This window comes from Aquila chrysaetos, chromosome 1 (assembly GCF_900496995.4).
Source record: "Aquila chrysaetos chrysaetos chromosome 1, bAquChr1.4, whole genome shotgun sequence".
NCBI classification, from domain to species: domain Eukaryota; kingdom Metazoa; phylum Chordata; class Aves; order Accipitriformes; family Accipitridae; genus Aquila; species Aquila chrysaetos.
Genome location: NC_044004.1, coordinates 18,022,439 through 18,037,683, shown reverse-complemented (window position 1 = coordinate 18,037,683; position 15,245 = coordinate 18,022,439). Strand labels below are relative to the sequence as shown.

The 15,245-nt window shown below is 35.5% G+C and overlaps 1 long non-coding RNA gene across 6 annotated transcripts in view; it reads right to left on the bottom strand.

Annotated features, from left to right (window-relative positions):
- Window positions 1–1,004: 1,004 nt before the first annotated feature.
- Window positions 1,005–15,245, bottom strand: part of LOC115342517 — an 87,669-nt gene continuing 73,428 nt past the window's right edge. For all 6 annotated transcript variants that reach the window (XR_003923796.2, XR_003923797.2, XR_003923805.2 and 3 more), the window contains 2 exons: window positions 11,850–11,953; window positions 1,005–1,179 (listed from right to left, as the gene is read on the bottom strand). This is a non-coding gene — a long non-coding RNA (uncharacterized LOC115342517). The remainder of the gene's footprint in view (window positions 1,180–11,849; window positions 11,954–15,245) is intronic.

Below are 15,245 nucleotides of genomic sequence, written 5' to 3'. Positions count from 1 at the left end.
CATGTATTTTATTTATTCCTATTGTTCTAATCTGCAAGCACGTTCAGCTCTTCTCAAATTCTTTTCTATATTGATTCCCAAATACTTGTCACAACATATTTTAATAGAACTCTTCTTCCTTTTCTGCCAAGGTGACTAACGAAACTAGATTGTCCTAAAATGATGTCTACTTGCTTTAAACCTCTGGTACGTTACGCAGTTGACTGTGAATTTCCTATGTATGACCATAAAAAATGCTTCATTAAAATCCAGACAACTTAGTTCTATTGTATTTTCTCTGTCTAGATCACTATCTTATCCAAAAAAGATCTTTTTTAATCTTTTTTTTTTTTCTTTTAGCATAGCCTGTCCTTTCCATTTCATAAATAAAATGTCTACCTGCTCTGTTCATGTTTGGTAAATAGGTAGAGAATCTACAGTTGGATCACCCGTGCCAGTTTTAGGATCAGTACTGAACACTACATTTTTACAGAGATTTCTTCTCAGCTACTGTTTAAAAATGGTTCTGCTAGTAGTCTATGTACTTCAGGTAAGAAGTAATCGGTTTCAGTTTTCCCCAGTGACAGATTTTTTCATTAATAGGGTCAGCAGGGAAAATGTTAAGTTTTAACATTCAAAATCAAACATGTTATTTTGCTGAGTGATTATAATACATCTCCTATTCACTATTCAACTAGTGAAAGAAAACTGGGAAGAAAGTGGAAGGGCAATTTTGGCATGATAGGAAGCCATAATCCTTCACTGTTATTTTTAAGGTAGTTTTAGACCCTCTCTTAACATCAAAAGATGAAAGTATGTTTTTATACGTCAGCATTATGGGCTCCAGTCAACTTACCTGCTCTATCTACCTCAAATAAATTATATTATTCTAAACTGTCTTTTCTTTTACCTCCAAGGGATCATAAAAAGGTAGTTTCATGCAATTGTTTATCTACATGGAATGCTTTCTTAAGCTACATGTATGCAAGAGTATTGAAGGAGACAGAAGACAAGATTGGCTGCAATTCAGTATGATGATAATTTATTAATTTTAAGATTAATATAGGTAGTTATAAACTTAATTCACCAGCAGCTCTTTGGTATGAATCCCCTCATAATCTTCAGGTTAATAGAGCAATAGTAGTTTTGTTTGTTCCTTATAGTCATCCCTGTAGGAAATCAGCACAGGTTTCTTCTTATCTGCCTCCATGAATAAGAGAGGATAAAATTAAAGAATTAATTGCTTTCATGAGAAACATGACATTAGAAATGTAAGATGAAGTTTGTTTAAAGTGTTTAAAAACTTTGAAAGCACCACACACTTCCAACTGAACTAATAGGTTAGCAGCTCCTAGGACATATAGATATATATATACACACACAGAGACATACGAGCATGTGCATGTGTGTCTGTGTGTGTTTGCGTATGTATATATGAACACACATACACACAAACATCAAAAACTGTGTAAGTATATTACATACATATATATGTTTGTTATTACCATATTCGTTTAACTCAGACCATCAGAAATTTGAGGGACTTGTTTACAATACTTTAAAATTCATATAAAAATGTAATTTATTTTTACTTGTTTCTAACAGTAACAGATGGTGATACACATCCTGTAGTCAAGGTAAACCACTAAAAGTTTTGTTGACTTAAGACCTGCTGCAATGATTTAATTGAAGTCCCCAAAAATGTTATCAAGGCAATCTTTAATCTAATCTTTCTCATCCTTTCCTTCTTTCTTTCCCTTTTTATTAGATATACTTAATCTGCCTTTCTCCCCATCAGATAACATAGCTTTTTGCAAAACCAGATCACCAATACTGCTCTGTTAAATTTTCACTTGGCCCCATAATCTATATGTGACTTAAACAATAGTGGAAGCTTTAATGCAGCCAAAACCTTCATGACAGCTACTGTCCTGGAAACTGATGACAGTAATTAAAATCAGCCTAAACTTTTTTTCTTATAGAGACATTAGTTTCAGGATTAGAATTAATTAATTCTTGAAATTCACCTGGAGTAAAACTTGTCCTTAAAAGTACAAGTTTTGTTCCAGAAATAGTAAATGAAGAGGGAAGAATATTCTAGTCTAGAAGGAACAAAGACCACTCTCATTGAATGAAAATTAATTGTCAATCTGAGAATTAGATGTCATATTAATTCAAAATTTACTGCTTTAGATGTGAGTTGTTTCAAAGCAGATGAACTAAGTAACTTAGAAAACATACCTTAGATCACTGTAAAAAAATAAATCTCCTTTAAGCAAAATCTCCTGTTTAACAACAAAATTAGGCACACACAAATATAAAGTCTGATCTTATAAAATGTGCTTTTTGCAGACCTTTCAAAAGCTGGCTTATGACTTGTATATTATATACTTCGCTTTAAGTATTGAAACCAGCCAATATAATGGAGAGTACAAATTACTCATGGGAAAATTACAAGGCAACAACTTGTATTATGGTTTACATGAAGAAAAATAACATTATCACTATGCTGCCTACTCTACTGACATTTTTCCCATTCAAAGACATATTGAAAGTCACCCTGCGGGTCAGTAAACTCAATTAACTTCTTTTTTTTCTATTATATGGCTGTAGGCTCAGTGTACTTCTGGATGAGAAGGACCACCCTGACCCTGTGGTGCAAGCCTACCTCCTAGGTTCTGGAAAGACAAGTTAGGTCACAGCTGTTCAACAAGTGAATGTCATGGAAAAGTCCAAGGTCGAAAAAATTACTTCCTGCCAAATCAGGAAAACTACTTGAAATTCCCCATAGAGATACTGTTCCATAGGACTTTTAAAAATATAAATAATTTTATTTTGAAAATTTTGAGTTGGTTTCATTGCAGAATGGGGTTAAAATATTCATTTGGTAATTTGAAAAAAAGTATGAAAATATGTACAATTAAATGTACTGATATGATTTGGCCTAAAAATCAAAACAATAAATTTGAAAAGAATGTTTGACAAAAGTAATCAATGCACAATCAGAGCAAAGCATATTTAAAATGGAGCAAGAAGACTGAGATGTTTTGACTTTCTCACATCAAAGAATTATGGTCAACACTAGCTAGATATAAGAGAATTAGGTTTTGACAAAAAACAATATTTTCCTTTGAATAGTTTTCAACAACTCTACCTCTGCTCCCAGCCAAGACAAAGCAGTAGGGAAGGCAGCTGTACCTCCTCTGACAAGCAGCTAAATTTGCAGCTTTCTCAGGGCTGAACCTGATAAATCAGTCCAGCCTTCTGTGAGCAGAACTATAACTTGATACAATATTGCCATAAAATTGTTATAATCAGTCAGACCAGTACTTCTTTTAACAAATGGAATTATAGAACCAGTTCCGTAACAGTATCAAATAATGTATCTCCACTGATTCAATACAACTGCTTGGATTTACATGGACAGCCTAGCCTGTACCATTTATAACCAGTTTAGTTTCCAATAAACCCCTTGAAACATAATAAAATTCATTAGTTTTCCCTAAGAGCGTACATTCTATGAAACTGGTTCCACTTTAGTAGTATAAATGTAATTGCTTTGGAAGAAATTCAGGCCACCGTACCTCATGTATCTCAAGCCAACGCTTATCTAACTCTATCAAAGCTGGGTGTCACCAGGTGGCTTTGATGGTCATATATTGCTTCTCAGAGCTAGGCATCACTGAAGCATAATCTTACAGTAAAATAAAAACTGGATCGTCTACAGGAAAAGAAAAAGAAGTGGGAATAAACAAGGGATACAAACACAGTTAATACTCATTAATTTAATGTGTTTGTATTTTTAAGCCTTTTTCTATCACTTGTGAGAGAATAAGGCATAGAAAAAAAAGTAGTTACAAATATTCACCAATTCATTCTGTGAAATCAGAATTCAGTCATTCTGATTTCCAAATGTTTCCACCAGCATCAATTCTACTCACATCTGTGCATAAAGGACAACATTTGAGACAGGGGACTCCTCTCCTCTGTGATGCTATCTTCCCTGTCCATTGGACATCACACACAGTGCCTCGGTGGGAAAAGTATTCATGACATTTTAGTTGCCCTGAATCGCCTTCTGGATAAGGAAAGGCTGGGATCATCACTCTAGCAGCTGTAGCAGATGACACAGAAGTTCCCCTACAGAAGAGCAAGACACTGATTTGCCACACTTGCCAGGAGGTGGCTGGATGAGGCAGACACACTGTGCTTTCTTTAGCCCCCAGACATAGCTGACATTGTCCCTGCCAGACAGTCCTAAGTAAAAATGAGAGCTGAAGAGCACAACTTCAGAGCTGGTGCAATGCAAGTTTGTTTCTGAGGATGTCTCAAACTAAACACCTGAAGACCTGCCAGAGCAGGGAACAGGTCTTGCAGCTGATTTTGCAAGTCAGTAAACATCTTCCCCATAATGTATTACAGTGGAGACTTTCTTCTCCTAAATTATTCCCTTCCTAGTTTTCTGCGAGTTTCAGCCTCTCTCAGACCCAGAACACATGTTCCGATGAAGGATTTTTCACTGGGAACAGCTATCATGAGCCTGTTTGCTTCCCACAGCTCTCCTACAGGTCACAAGGGCTGGTACTACAGATTCTTTAATACTCTGAACTGTCACATAGAAGAGTTACAGTAAGAGGAGAATAGAAAGGTATAATTTTAGGATGAGGAATAATAGGATTAACTAATAACTAATGCCAAAATAAAAAGAACAAAACCTTTTTACATGAGACATAAAGCTGGTTTATATCTCATATAAAGAGAGTTTAGAATTGAAGTATTTAAAAAAAGAATTCTAAGAAAAAGAAGCTCTAAACTAATGGAAGCTGAGCCATCCAGAAAAGGAAATGAGAAATATAACCAGAAATGTCAGCTAAAATACATTAATGAATTTATGTTTTGCAGACTTCTAGAGAAATCTTGAACTGTATTCAAAATTGACTACAAAGAACCAAATATTTTGGCAGCAGTGATAGGATCCTTTGCATGAGTCTTGTCTGGAGACCCAGAAGTCAAAAACTGAACTAAAGAGAGTATTTAGCAAGATACAAAGAAAGAAGCATGGATCCAACATTGTCTATACCAACAGTGAAATTATATATAGGAAATTTAAGTTTTAGATAAAAGTATTCTAAATAATTGTTGTTAAATTGTCTAATTGTTGGTAAAATTGTTCCCTCAAATATAATTACAATTCTGAGTGTTTTAGAAACTTAATAGTTTGTAAAAATAAAAATAAATAAGATGATGTTTCAGTGAAAAATTATCTTCCCTAAATAAAACACATGAGAATTTTCAAGTGTTAGCTTAAAATATATAGCACTTGTGACTTACCAGATGCTTTACCTTCAATAGATAGGAATAAACTAAGCAACTTAGGATGCTAAGTTCCACTCAAAATTTTCACGTCTAAAAATCACATTCCCCAATGCTTTTAACTGCTGAAGGTTGTGAATAGGTATCTAGGAGTGTCAAAAGCATTTAATCAGGTTAGGCAACCAAAACTTAGTGATTTTAAAAGATTTGTCTGTTTGAAAATCTCAAGAGATGTATATTTTGATCATTAACTGCCAAAAAACCTATTAAAACTCTGTTTCTACTGTACTTTTAAATTTTTATTTACCTGCTTCTGAAAAATATGCTCCTAGAATCATCTCTAGACACACATCTAATGGTGAGGAAAATAAAATAGGTATTTGCAGTAACAAAGTTAAAATTCTGGTTTGATGTTTGATTTTTCCAAGTTTTTCACCATAGAAAATTTTATTTCAGGAAAGAATAACAAAGATGTTTACTTACTTAAATAAGTAAATTTTTTTTTTTTAAGCTTTAAGCAATGGATTTTGATATGGCAAGAGTGTTCTTTTTTTCCCTGTGTCCATTTTTGGTATAACTGCCACGTCTCAGATGTAAAAGGGCAAGTTTGGAATCCTGTAGGCAAGCTCTTCACTGCAAGCAGAGCAGGCACACTGTTTCAGGCGGCAGGTAAGATTTCAGACTTCTAAAGACTAGCAAGCTTCATTTTGTCATACTGCAACCACTGTGCCCACATTATTATGTAAATGAAAACATTTCAGACAGGCTCAGAAAGGCATGGTAAGGACTGTCATGTTCAGAAAGCAATGTCATTGCTAACCTCTAAGGTCATACTAGTCTATTATCAAAGTGTCAGATAACGCTGTGTTGATAAGTAGATTAGACAAAGTATTACTTTATTATTATATGAACAAACGTCAGTCTGATCTGAATAACTTTTACATGAATTACATTTTCCTTTTTTTTTTTCTGATGCTGATGTATTGTTTCTTTAAATCGGCCAAGAATACTAGGTAGAAAGAGACGCACTTTTTTTTGTCACATGAACTAATAAAAACATTTTAATCAATCTCTTCTTTTGTGTAGGACACAACGACAAAATTAATTGTTTGTATCCTGATGCAATGGAATGCAGTGAAACAGTTTTGTATATTTATTGAGTTTAATCTAGGATTAAATTACTATTATATAAAAATAGAAAACCCTGTTATAAATTATAGATATCTTATTCCCTTCCAATCCCCTTATTCCCTGTACCAGGTGAAAGCTAAAACATGTCCTTGAAAACCTACTATAGTACGTGCTACGTGGTAAATGTTCAAAGCAGTATGCTAGAAATCGGTTCTCTAGCTTCTGGTATCATTAAAAGAACTTGTGAACCTAATTCACAATAAAATGTGCTACCATATTATATCCATTTATAGTAAAGGCTAAATGCATGATACCCTTAGAATTGAATCTCACTAGCAATTATTTCTGCTACGTGTTATGACATATATTTCTCCTGTACTTAAAGTAGGATAAAGCACACTGTGTGAGCACCTTCTTGTGATACATTTGTGCTATAGAGGTATTTGCCACCTAAATAAAACATCCTAATAGCAACAACCAAACAGAAAAGTGTTGTCAGGGAAACAACAAAGAAGGCAAAAAATTTCATATATACCAAAGCATATACGAAAAAATATGCTGGACAGTATAACAGCTTGATTATACATCCATTGAAATCCTAAATATTCTTTCCACTACTGTCAGCGAATTTGGACCATGGTCAAGAGAGGCTATATCTTTCACTAGTAAAGTTGAGAAGAAAGGCTAATAGTGAGTGAATTTAATCAGAATTTTCATAAATTTATCCTGAGTGAAGTTTTTATGGCAGCAGTAACAAACACTTAAATATCATGGATGTAGTGACAACCAGAAGGACAATGACACTACTTTTATATTTTCTCTTCCCAGACAGGAGAACAACTGCTTTTTTCTGCCAGTCATTGCTTCCTCTAGATCTGTATTCCATCTCTGATGAAGGCTTATGTCGGGGGACTTGGAAAAATATAGAGTATGTAGAGTAAATCCCACAACAGGTACTTACAGAACAGTGTAACCACAAGAAAGATTTTTTTTTTTCTTTTCCTACCCCTCATTAGTTTGAAAGCAGCTTTTTACTTGACAGAAAAGGGGAAGCAATGGTAAAGCATTTAAGAGGACTCACTGTGAATCCAGAGACTGATGAGAGTGGGCCTTGTTCCACCCACCTGCCAAGGCTGATCACAAACTACCCACCCAGAAGTAAGTGGGGACCTGGCCACTACAGGTCACCAATTAAGAGTAGCCACAGATGATACTAGTCACATTACTTGTGTGATGTTTCTTCTGGAAAATAGGATGCCCTAACTGCGTTTTCTCAATTAGTCAACCAGGCTCAACTAGATCTGTCTTTGCATTATTTCCCTGCAGTGGATGTAAAGAACTGTGCCTTTTCTTCATATCTAGGTTTTTACCTTATTTAAGCACTCTGTAATATTTTTTACTATATTTCCATATTTTTAATACAGTTTCAAAAGAATCCTGATTTAATAATCATGTCTTTCTGTCTCCCCCTGCCTGATTTACCTCAAAAGAAACACCTCTCTTCCCATGTGCCGCTGTCTCTACAGTTCTATAAAAGGGGCATGATCAATGCAGATACACAGAACAAAAGCTCTTATAGAATACCTCCTTCTCCATTTTAGGGAAGACTGAACTTCAGAAAACCCAAGATGAAATATAAGAAGCTTAACTTCCAATTATTCCTATGTTTGACCAAAGGCTGGAAGGAGAAACCATTATATTTTTAAGTATCTTTGCTGTACTCGGGTTCAGGTCAGGATCTCACAGTTGCTTATACTTATATTTTAGCTCCTGAGACCTCTTATGGGTCCTACATAGTAGACAGTAACCAGAATGCAGTGTAGCCCATCCCACCCCATCTATGACACATTCCTATTTTTCCTGGTCACTCTGGGGAGCAGAAATTTTCCAATTAGAAGCATTTGTTAAGTCCCTATTCCCATTCGGCCAGGGAACACCTTTGTGCAGTAAGCATCCAATGGGTGTTTTTCTCATTTTATAAAGGTGCCTTATATTCCCAGTACAAAATTAGATTAGCCTGAATAAGCAAGATTAAGACTCACACATTATAAAGTTTTCCTGCTTAAAACAAATGTATTGTGTTTGACTTTACTAGTTGTACAACTCCATGTGTATTCAATGAGTCATTTTGGGGGGAGGTGACAAAAGGAAGAAAGCTTGGGAAAAATACCTTGTGAATACCTACCACAGATATTTAGCTTCATTACTACTCTGATTCTCTGTGACGATTAATCTTTTTTGCCTGCATAGGATGAGTTTCGTATTTCTAAATAGCTAACCTGTTTATTTATTTTACTTATACTGAGAATTTTATTCCCTAAACTTCCTCGGAGCTCTAAGGTAACGTGTAACCCATTTCCTTTAAAAAGAGGACCTTTGCTCTTTGGGCACTGGGAAGCGTATCCTGCCATTTCCTCTGATGAGTGTGAGGAAGCACTCTTCTTTGAAACTTAGGCTCTGGCTTTAGTCATAGTAGAAACTTTTGACCTATCCATCAGTTAATGCTAAGAAAACCACAATACACACAAAAGCATCAGTTTGCAAAGTCAGACCAGGAAAAAAGTAACTGCATTATGAAGGACAGAATGTATCAGACATTTTTTGCTTAAATGTTTTTGCTTCTTGTTTTAATATTGCAAGGCATCTGTTACCTAAAATGCGCTGCCTTATTTCTATTCCTTCTTTCATTTCCTACAGATGAAAGCAAAATGCAACCCTATAAATTAGTCCATCAACCCTCCTAATTATATTAACAAATACAAAATGCTTCTTGCAATATCTAAAATTAAATCAACTTTATTCATAGAGGAAAATAACCTATTTGGCTGAGATTTCTGTAAATAACTCCAGTCTACCTCACTGGGAATATTAATCCACAAACACAAAACCTCACTTAAAAGAGCCCCACAATTCTTTCACTTTCTGATGACTGTTTATCATCTCATTAGGGTTAGAGCTAGGTCAAAGCACTACCTATGTTTCATTTAATCTGAGATTTTTTGTACCCTTTCATATCTATTGCTTTGCTAGTTCATAATCAAGAGCAAACAGGTAGTTAAGGTTAGAGTTAGTACTGACTGAAATCAAAGTCATTCAGGTGATTCAAAGACAATTGGAGGTGAATCAGGACAGACTAGCAGAAGTTACCAGGAGCAGGGAAGCTCTCTGACAGCACTGAGACAGCTTCTGACATAGTTTCCCCTCCTGGCTCCCCAATGGTGGGGAGAAAGAGAACAATATAGCAGCTCCTGGTTGGCTCTTACACGGCAGGACAATGACTGGGGTATTTATAGCTCTGGAGTGAAACATTCCTGGAATGCTGGAGACAAACTCATTCACCTATTGACTGCTTAAAGATTTGTTAAATTCTGTTAGTCGTCTTTATCATAGACATTAGATGTATAAATGTGTTTGTTTGCTGTACCTATATCAAATTCGTTAGTTGTCTATTTTTGACCTCTGACCAAAAAAAAAAAAGATCCATAAGTAGAACATTAAAAAAGTTTAAGGAAGCAACTGAAGGATTAATACAGACATTTTTATCTAGCGTTTAGCAGCAAAAGGTAGAGCAATGTCTCTGAATTTGTTTCTCTCCTTAGTTCTTGCTTGTTCTCACATAATGTTCACACTTAAGGGTTCCTAGGAGTGGCATCCATCAACTACCTATCCAATCCTTTGAGGAACTGATTAAAAAAAAAATCAGCAGCTTCTCACAATCTGGTACTGCAAAGGTCTAAGAAAATGAACACAGAACACCAGGTGGGTTAGATCATGGGAAGAAAATGTCTCACAATAAACGGATCTAAAAATTAGAAGCTCTCTCCTGCTTTTAAGACAGTCATGCTCTAACCAATAAGTATTAATGCAAAATACAAACAATATGCAGGATAATGAACTAAGACAATAAATAAAAATAAAAATAAATTAAAAAAAAAAAAAAAAAAAAAAAAAAACCCCAAAAAAAAACCAGTGAGCACTGCTATATAGTATTTTTGTCCCAAATCTTTAAAGTATAAGGTTTCTTTCTTTCAAAATGCAATTTCTTATAAAGACAGCTTGCAGATGAAATGTGAGCATCATAGATGACAGTAATAAAACCATCGCTGTGGCCCTCCCTTCAATGAATGGAAGCTCCATTTCATTGAAAAAGCCTAGCTCTGCATAGCTTGACAGGAACTTAGGTGAAGGCATACCAGTCGCTGTACTGATCTCAGACCTTAACTGATTCATGTGACCTGTTATGCCATGTGACAGTTGTGAGAATGCTCCAAGCACTCACAGAAATTATTTAGTACAGTTTCACTATGACTATACAAAGTAAAAACTTTAGTAACATGAAGTCTCTTTACTCCGACAGTTAAGACAGAGCTCATTGTAATCTTAGCAAACTATTGCTAGGAAGAAAGAAAAGTAAAGCAATGCTTATCATCATAACTTCTCCCAATTAATGAAACCTGTCTGGAGTCAAGTTTCATTTTGTGAGCTATAGGTCTTAAATGCTCAATGCATACATTTCAGCTCTCTAGGGACCTTTTCAAAGAGTCAAAGTATGAATTTAGTCAAGCTTTCCAAAGGTTTCAGATCAAGGTTTACCATGTTGGTATTTCCTGTCTAGGGGCTGTGGTGAAAAGGATTTGATAAAGGAGTTTCATTTTAGGACAATTTCCAAATATTGGTACTTGGGAGAAGACATACTTCTAGTCTAGACTGTAGAGGAATGTTGCAAAAGCCAAGACACAAGCATAGCACCAAGTTTTTCCATTATAATCCAGGAAACATAAATCTAGGAAAATGTCATCATTTTAGCCATACCATTCTGGTCACTGTTTTATTAAATGCCTTACCAAAAATGTATATATTCCCTTTACCCATCTGATGGAAAAAGGAGTAAAATCTAATACACTGTACCAAACAAAATCCTGTTGCACTCATAATGCTAAACATTGCTGTTTTCCAGCTACATTTATGGTACCAGAACACTAAAAAGGTCAATGAGCATCACTGGACAACCACACGTAAAAATCCCTGAAGATGCAGACATGTAAGTAAGCAGTACATGTCAGTGTTCAAACCACCTGCTGTCTGAGAATACCAAAGTTGTCTACAAACATTAACTTTGTCCCACCATAATACTTTTTTTTAAATCAAATGCTGTTAACCTCTCTTTATACGGTCAGGAAATAAAGCACAAATGAAGGACTTCACTAGAGAATCTTTGGCAGCAGTCAGAACAGAGTCAATTTTCTAAGCCCTTTTTAGGTGGAAAACTTGACCCATAAATACAGCCAGCATATTTATATTGATATTGCTTGCATAGCTTTTTTTTGTTACTATAAAATTAACTGTCCATAGCACATATGACATATATGGTGATGTACGGAAAAGATGAAAGAGAAGGCAATCATGACATAACAAGAGATGCTCACATCACAAAGTTCTGGAATCACACCTCAGTCTGAGCTTCCTCAAAATTCAGATATGTTTGGCCTCAAGTGTTCACAGATCTTTGAGAAGCAGATCTAAACTGATTCTGCACAAAAAAACAAAAGAAAATTAAGACATTAGAAAAAAACCTTATTCATTATACATTCTCCCGTGCATAACTTTCGTCTCATCTGTGTTAGTAGTTTGTTGTTCTCTCTCATTCAAATCGCTGTTTTCCTGTTTTGTATTGGCTTTTTCATATATTAATTAGATTTCAATGTTTTGATCACAATTTCAGAATTTATTTTTACTCTAGAAGAATATGGAGGGCTAACTAAGAGCCCAACACACCTGTATTCTCAGTCATGGATTTCCACTGAGATACTGCATAGGCTTAGCAAAGTTAGAGTCCCTTCTCTACACAGTTATATTTCATAATTCTCATATTTATGAACAGCCATTTCATAGCAATAAGTGGTTCCAACTGATACTAGAGCCCAGTAGTGTTAGGTACTGTATTCATGAGCAGAAGACAACAATCCAGGTCTTGGTACTATTTAGAAGGACAAGACACAGAAGGTCTAAAAGTGGAAACAGTACAGGGAAGTTAAGTGGCTTTCTCAGGACCTCATATTGCCAAGTTCAATGCCGTTTAAAGCAGACAACATGACAGCTCAGAGATTGTGTTTCAGAATTTTCACAGTACGTATTTGGGCTTACAGATTTCTTGTCTCATTTCTAAAGGCCAGTTCCTGAAATGTGTGGAAAACTTTCTGTGGGTTGAGGTCATTCAGCACCTTGCAAGACTGACCCTGATTTTCAGAGGTGCTGAGCACACACAGCTCCTGTCGACTAGACTAAGAGTTCACAGTACCTCTGAAAATCAATTCATGTCTAATGGCCTTTTCACCTGTCAGAAATAATTGCTGTTTCACAGGAGCATACTAATTCAGTCACCGTTTTGTTTTTAAAGGAGGCTATTTATTTTTAGCCTCCTTGGAAACTGATCTGCTAGGGAGAAAGATCAGGAACAAATTGTGTCCCAAAAGGAAAATAGATTTTATATGAAACACTCATTCTGCTGATTGTCAGTCATAAAAAATACATATTTTAATAGTTCTTTCCCTTGCAGAAAAATCTGTTTAACTAATCTGATCATATAAAAAAATCTTTCTTCTAACATTAGATAGTTAACTGGGTATTCTCTGCTGGGATATATCTTTTACGGTTTGAAAAAAGTCCTTAATACCAGTAGGAGCAGACTAACATGTAACGGGGCTGTCCTTTCTTTAGCTGGATCTGTGCCCAGGTGTTGGAGAGCTTTTTCACTGAAAGGTATTATCTTCAGACTTTCTCTTGATGCCTTCCTGGCTTTAATGTTCCCAAGGATAGCACCTTAACGTAATTTTCTGCTATTGTAAGACAGGTTTGGAAATTAAAGCAAAGCTTTTAAATGAGTAAAATGTATACATTTGAAAGGATATGGCAGCAGGGCCACATCCTAAAGTGCAGGTCTTTTCAACGGAAATTAAAATGCTCATTAGGAAATAGTAAGCTGCGTGCCTTGGCTGTAATAGTTAACAAAACAGCTCTCTTGGGATAGCATAATGCATACGAACTCAATAGAAAGTTCTAGATTTCATGTCCCTGCAAATCTTTCCTCACAAGGTCAAACTTCTGCATGGTTAGAGGCCTGTCTTTTCAAGTGCAGCACCAAGGGGCATTTGGCTTGTCTCTAGATCAGATCTTCAGTTCCCTTATCTGCTAAACCTATATTTCAAGGACAAAGTGAAATTTCACTTTGAGAATTTAACAAAGGAGAAGAGCTATGAACACTTGGTTTTTATTTAAAGCTTTTTAGTCCAATAAGTCTTTATATCTATTTTTATATATGTGTGTGTATATAAATATATATGTACCTGAGATCAATCTGAGTGATTTTGACAAACTATGCAATGCAAAAACTCTAAGTACATGGGTTTGATGCATGGAAAATATTTCCATATGGACCTGCTTAATATGTATCCCTGGGTAAATGCCATTGGTATTCAGATTTTAAAAGCTAGCATGGTAAATCAATAGTGTGCATCTATCATAAGACTTATTAGCCCCTAATGTCTCCTAGCTGTCCAGGGATGTATTATGGCTCAATCCTATTTTCAGGGAAGTCAGTGACTAAATGGTATCAAGGACCAGAGCTCCCTCCCTCATGCAGGTGTTGGAGATTGAAATTAAAAATTACTACTCTTTGTACCCTGGAGGTTGGATATCCCAGAGCAATAGGGCTGTATCCCAAGGAAAACAGCTGGAGGGTACTGTGATGAACACTGCAGGGGGGGAAGAGAAAACAACCTCAGTTGTTAGTGAAATATTTTTTTCCCCGTGACTGTTCTAACACTGCACATCACCAGCATCATTCTGCACAGGCATCTTTTCTAACTTAAGAGAGTCTGGATGTTTCTGGAGAAAGCATACATTTCCCTTTTAATTTTTTACTTTGACAGAAGTAATAAAAGATCACTTAATGCACATAGTCCATCCTTTGCTGCAGTTACAAAATATGAAAACTGCAGTTGACAGTCTGGCCGTGACGTTAGTACAAGTTGTAAATGGGTATTTCCCATGGCTAATCTTGATATTTTTTTTTTTATTATTATTTATGACCTGGGTTTTTCTAATTTCAACCTACATAGTGTTGCAGTATGTAACTTTCTTCCCTGCACCTTATGACTATAACTCTTATTTTGTTTCCTTCTGGAAAGGAAAACTATGCAGTACTATGCAATCATGCTGTCTTTTCTTCCTGACTTGTACTCTTCAGGTCCCACTGCTTTGGGGCTCCTACTTTAGCAGAACAGTTCTTTAACTGAATTAGAAGATTACCTGTTTCATTTTTTTTCTGTCTGGATGTCATTCTCATTGAAAATATTAATCTGTTTAGAAATTAACATTGTAAATGTCATTGACTAAGAAATTCTGTGTTATGGACCAAACTGAATGTCAACAGATGTCACTTCAGTTCCCGATTTAAACTGATGAACTGATTGATACAGTAAAAAATTAACATGTTCAGAAAGTTCTCTTCCATAGTACATGCAGGCACTGCATTGCCACTTTTACAGCCATGTTTATATCACAGACCATCTGTATCTCTTCAGCACATATTATGAGAAATGTCTAAAAATATGCATTTGTTGGTTATAAAATCGATTTTCCTACTTCCCTTACTTTCTTGGAAATTAATGCATGGATATTTCAGGAACAAACTAATAACACTGGCAGACAGGTATGATGAAATAGACAAATGTTTGGTGTAATTGTACTACTTAGTGTTTTTGCTTAGCTGCAATATTTCCTCTTATCCACTATCTCTTTTGGGTCATGAAAGGTTTGTCAAT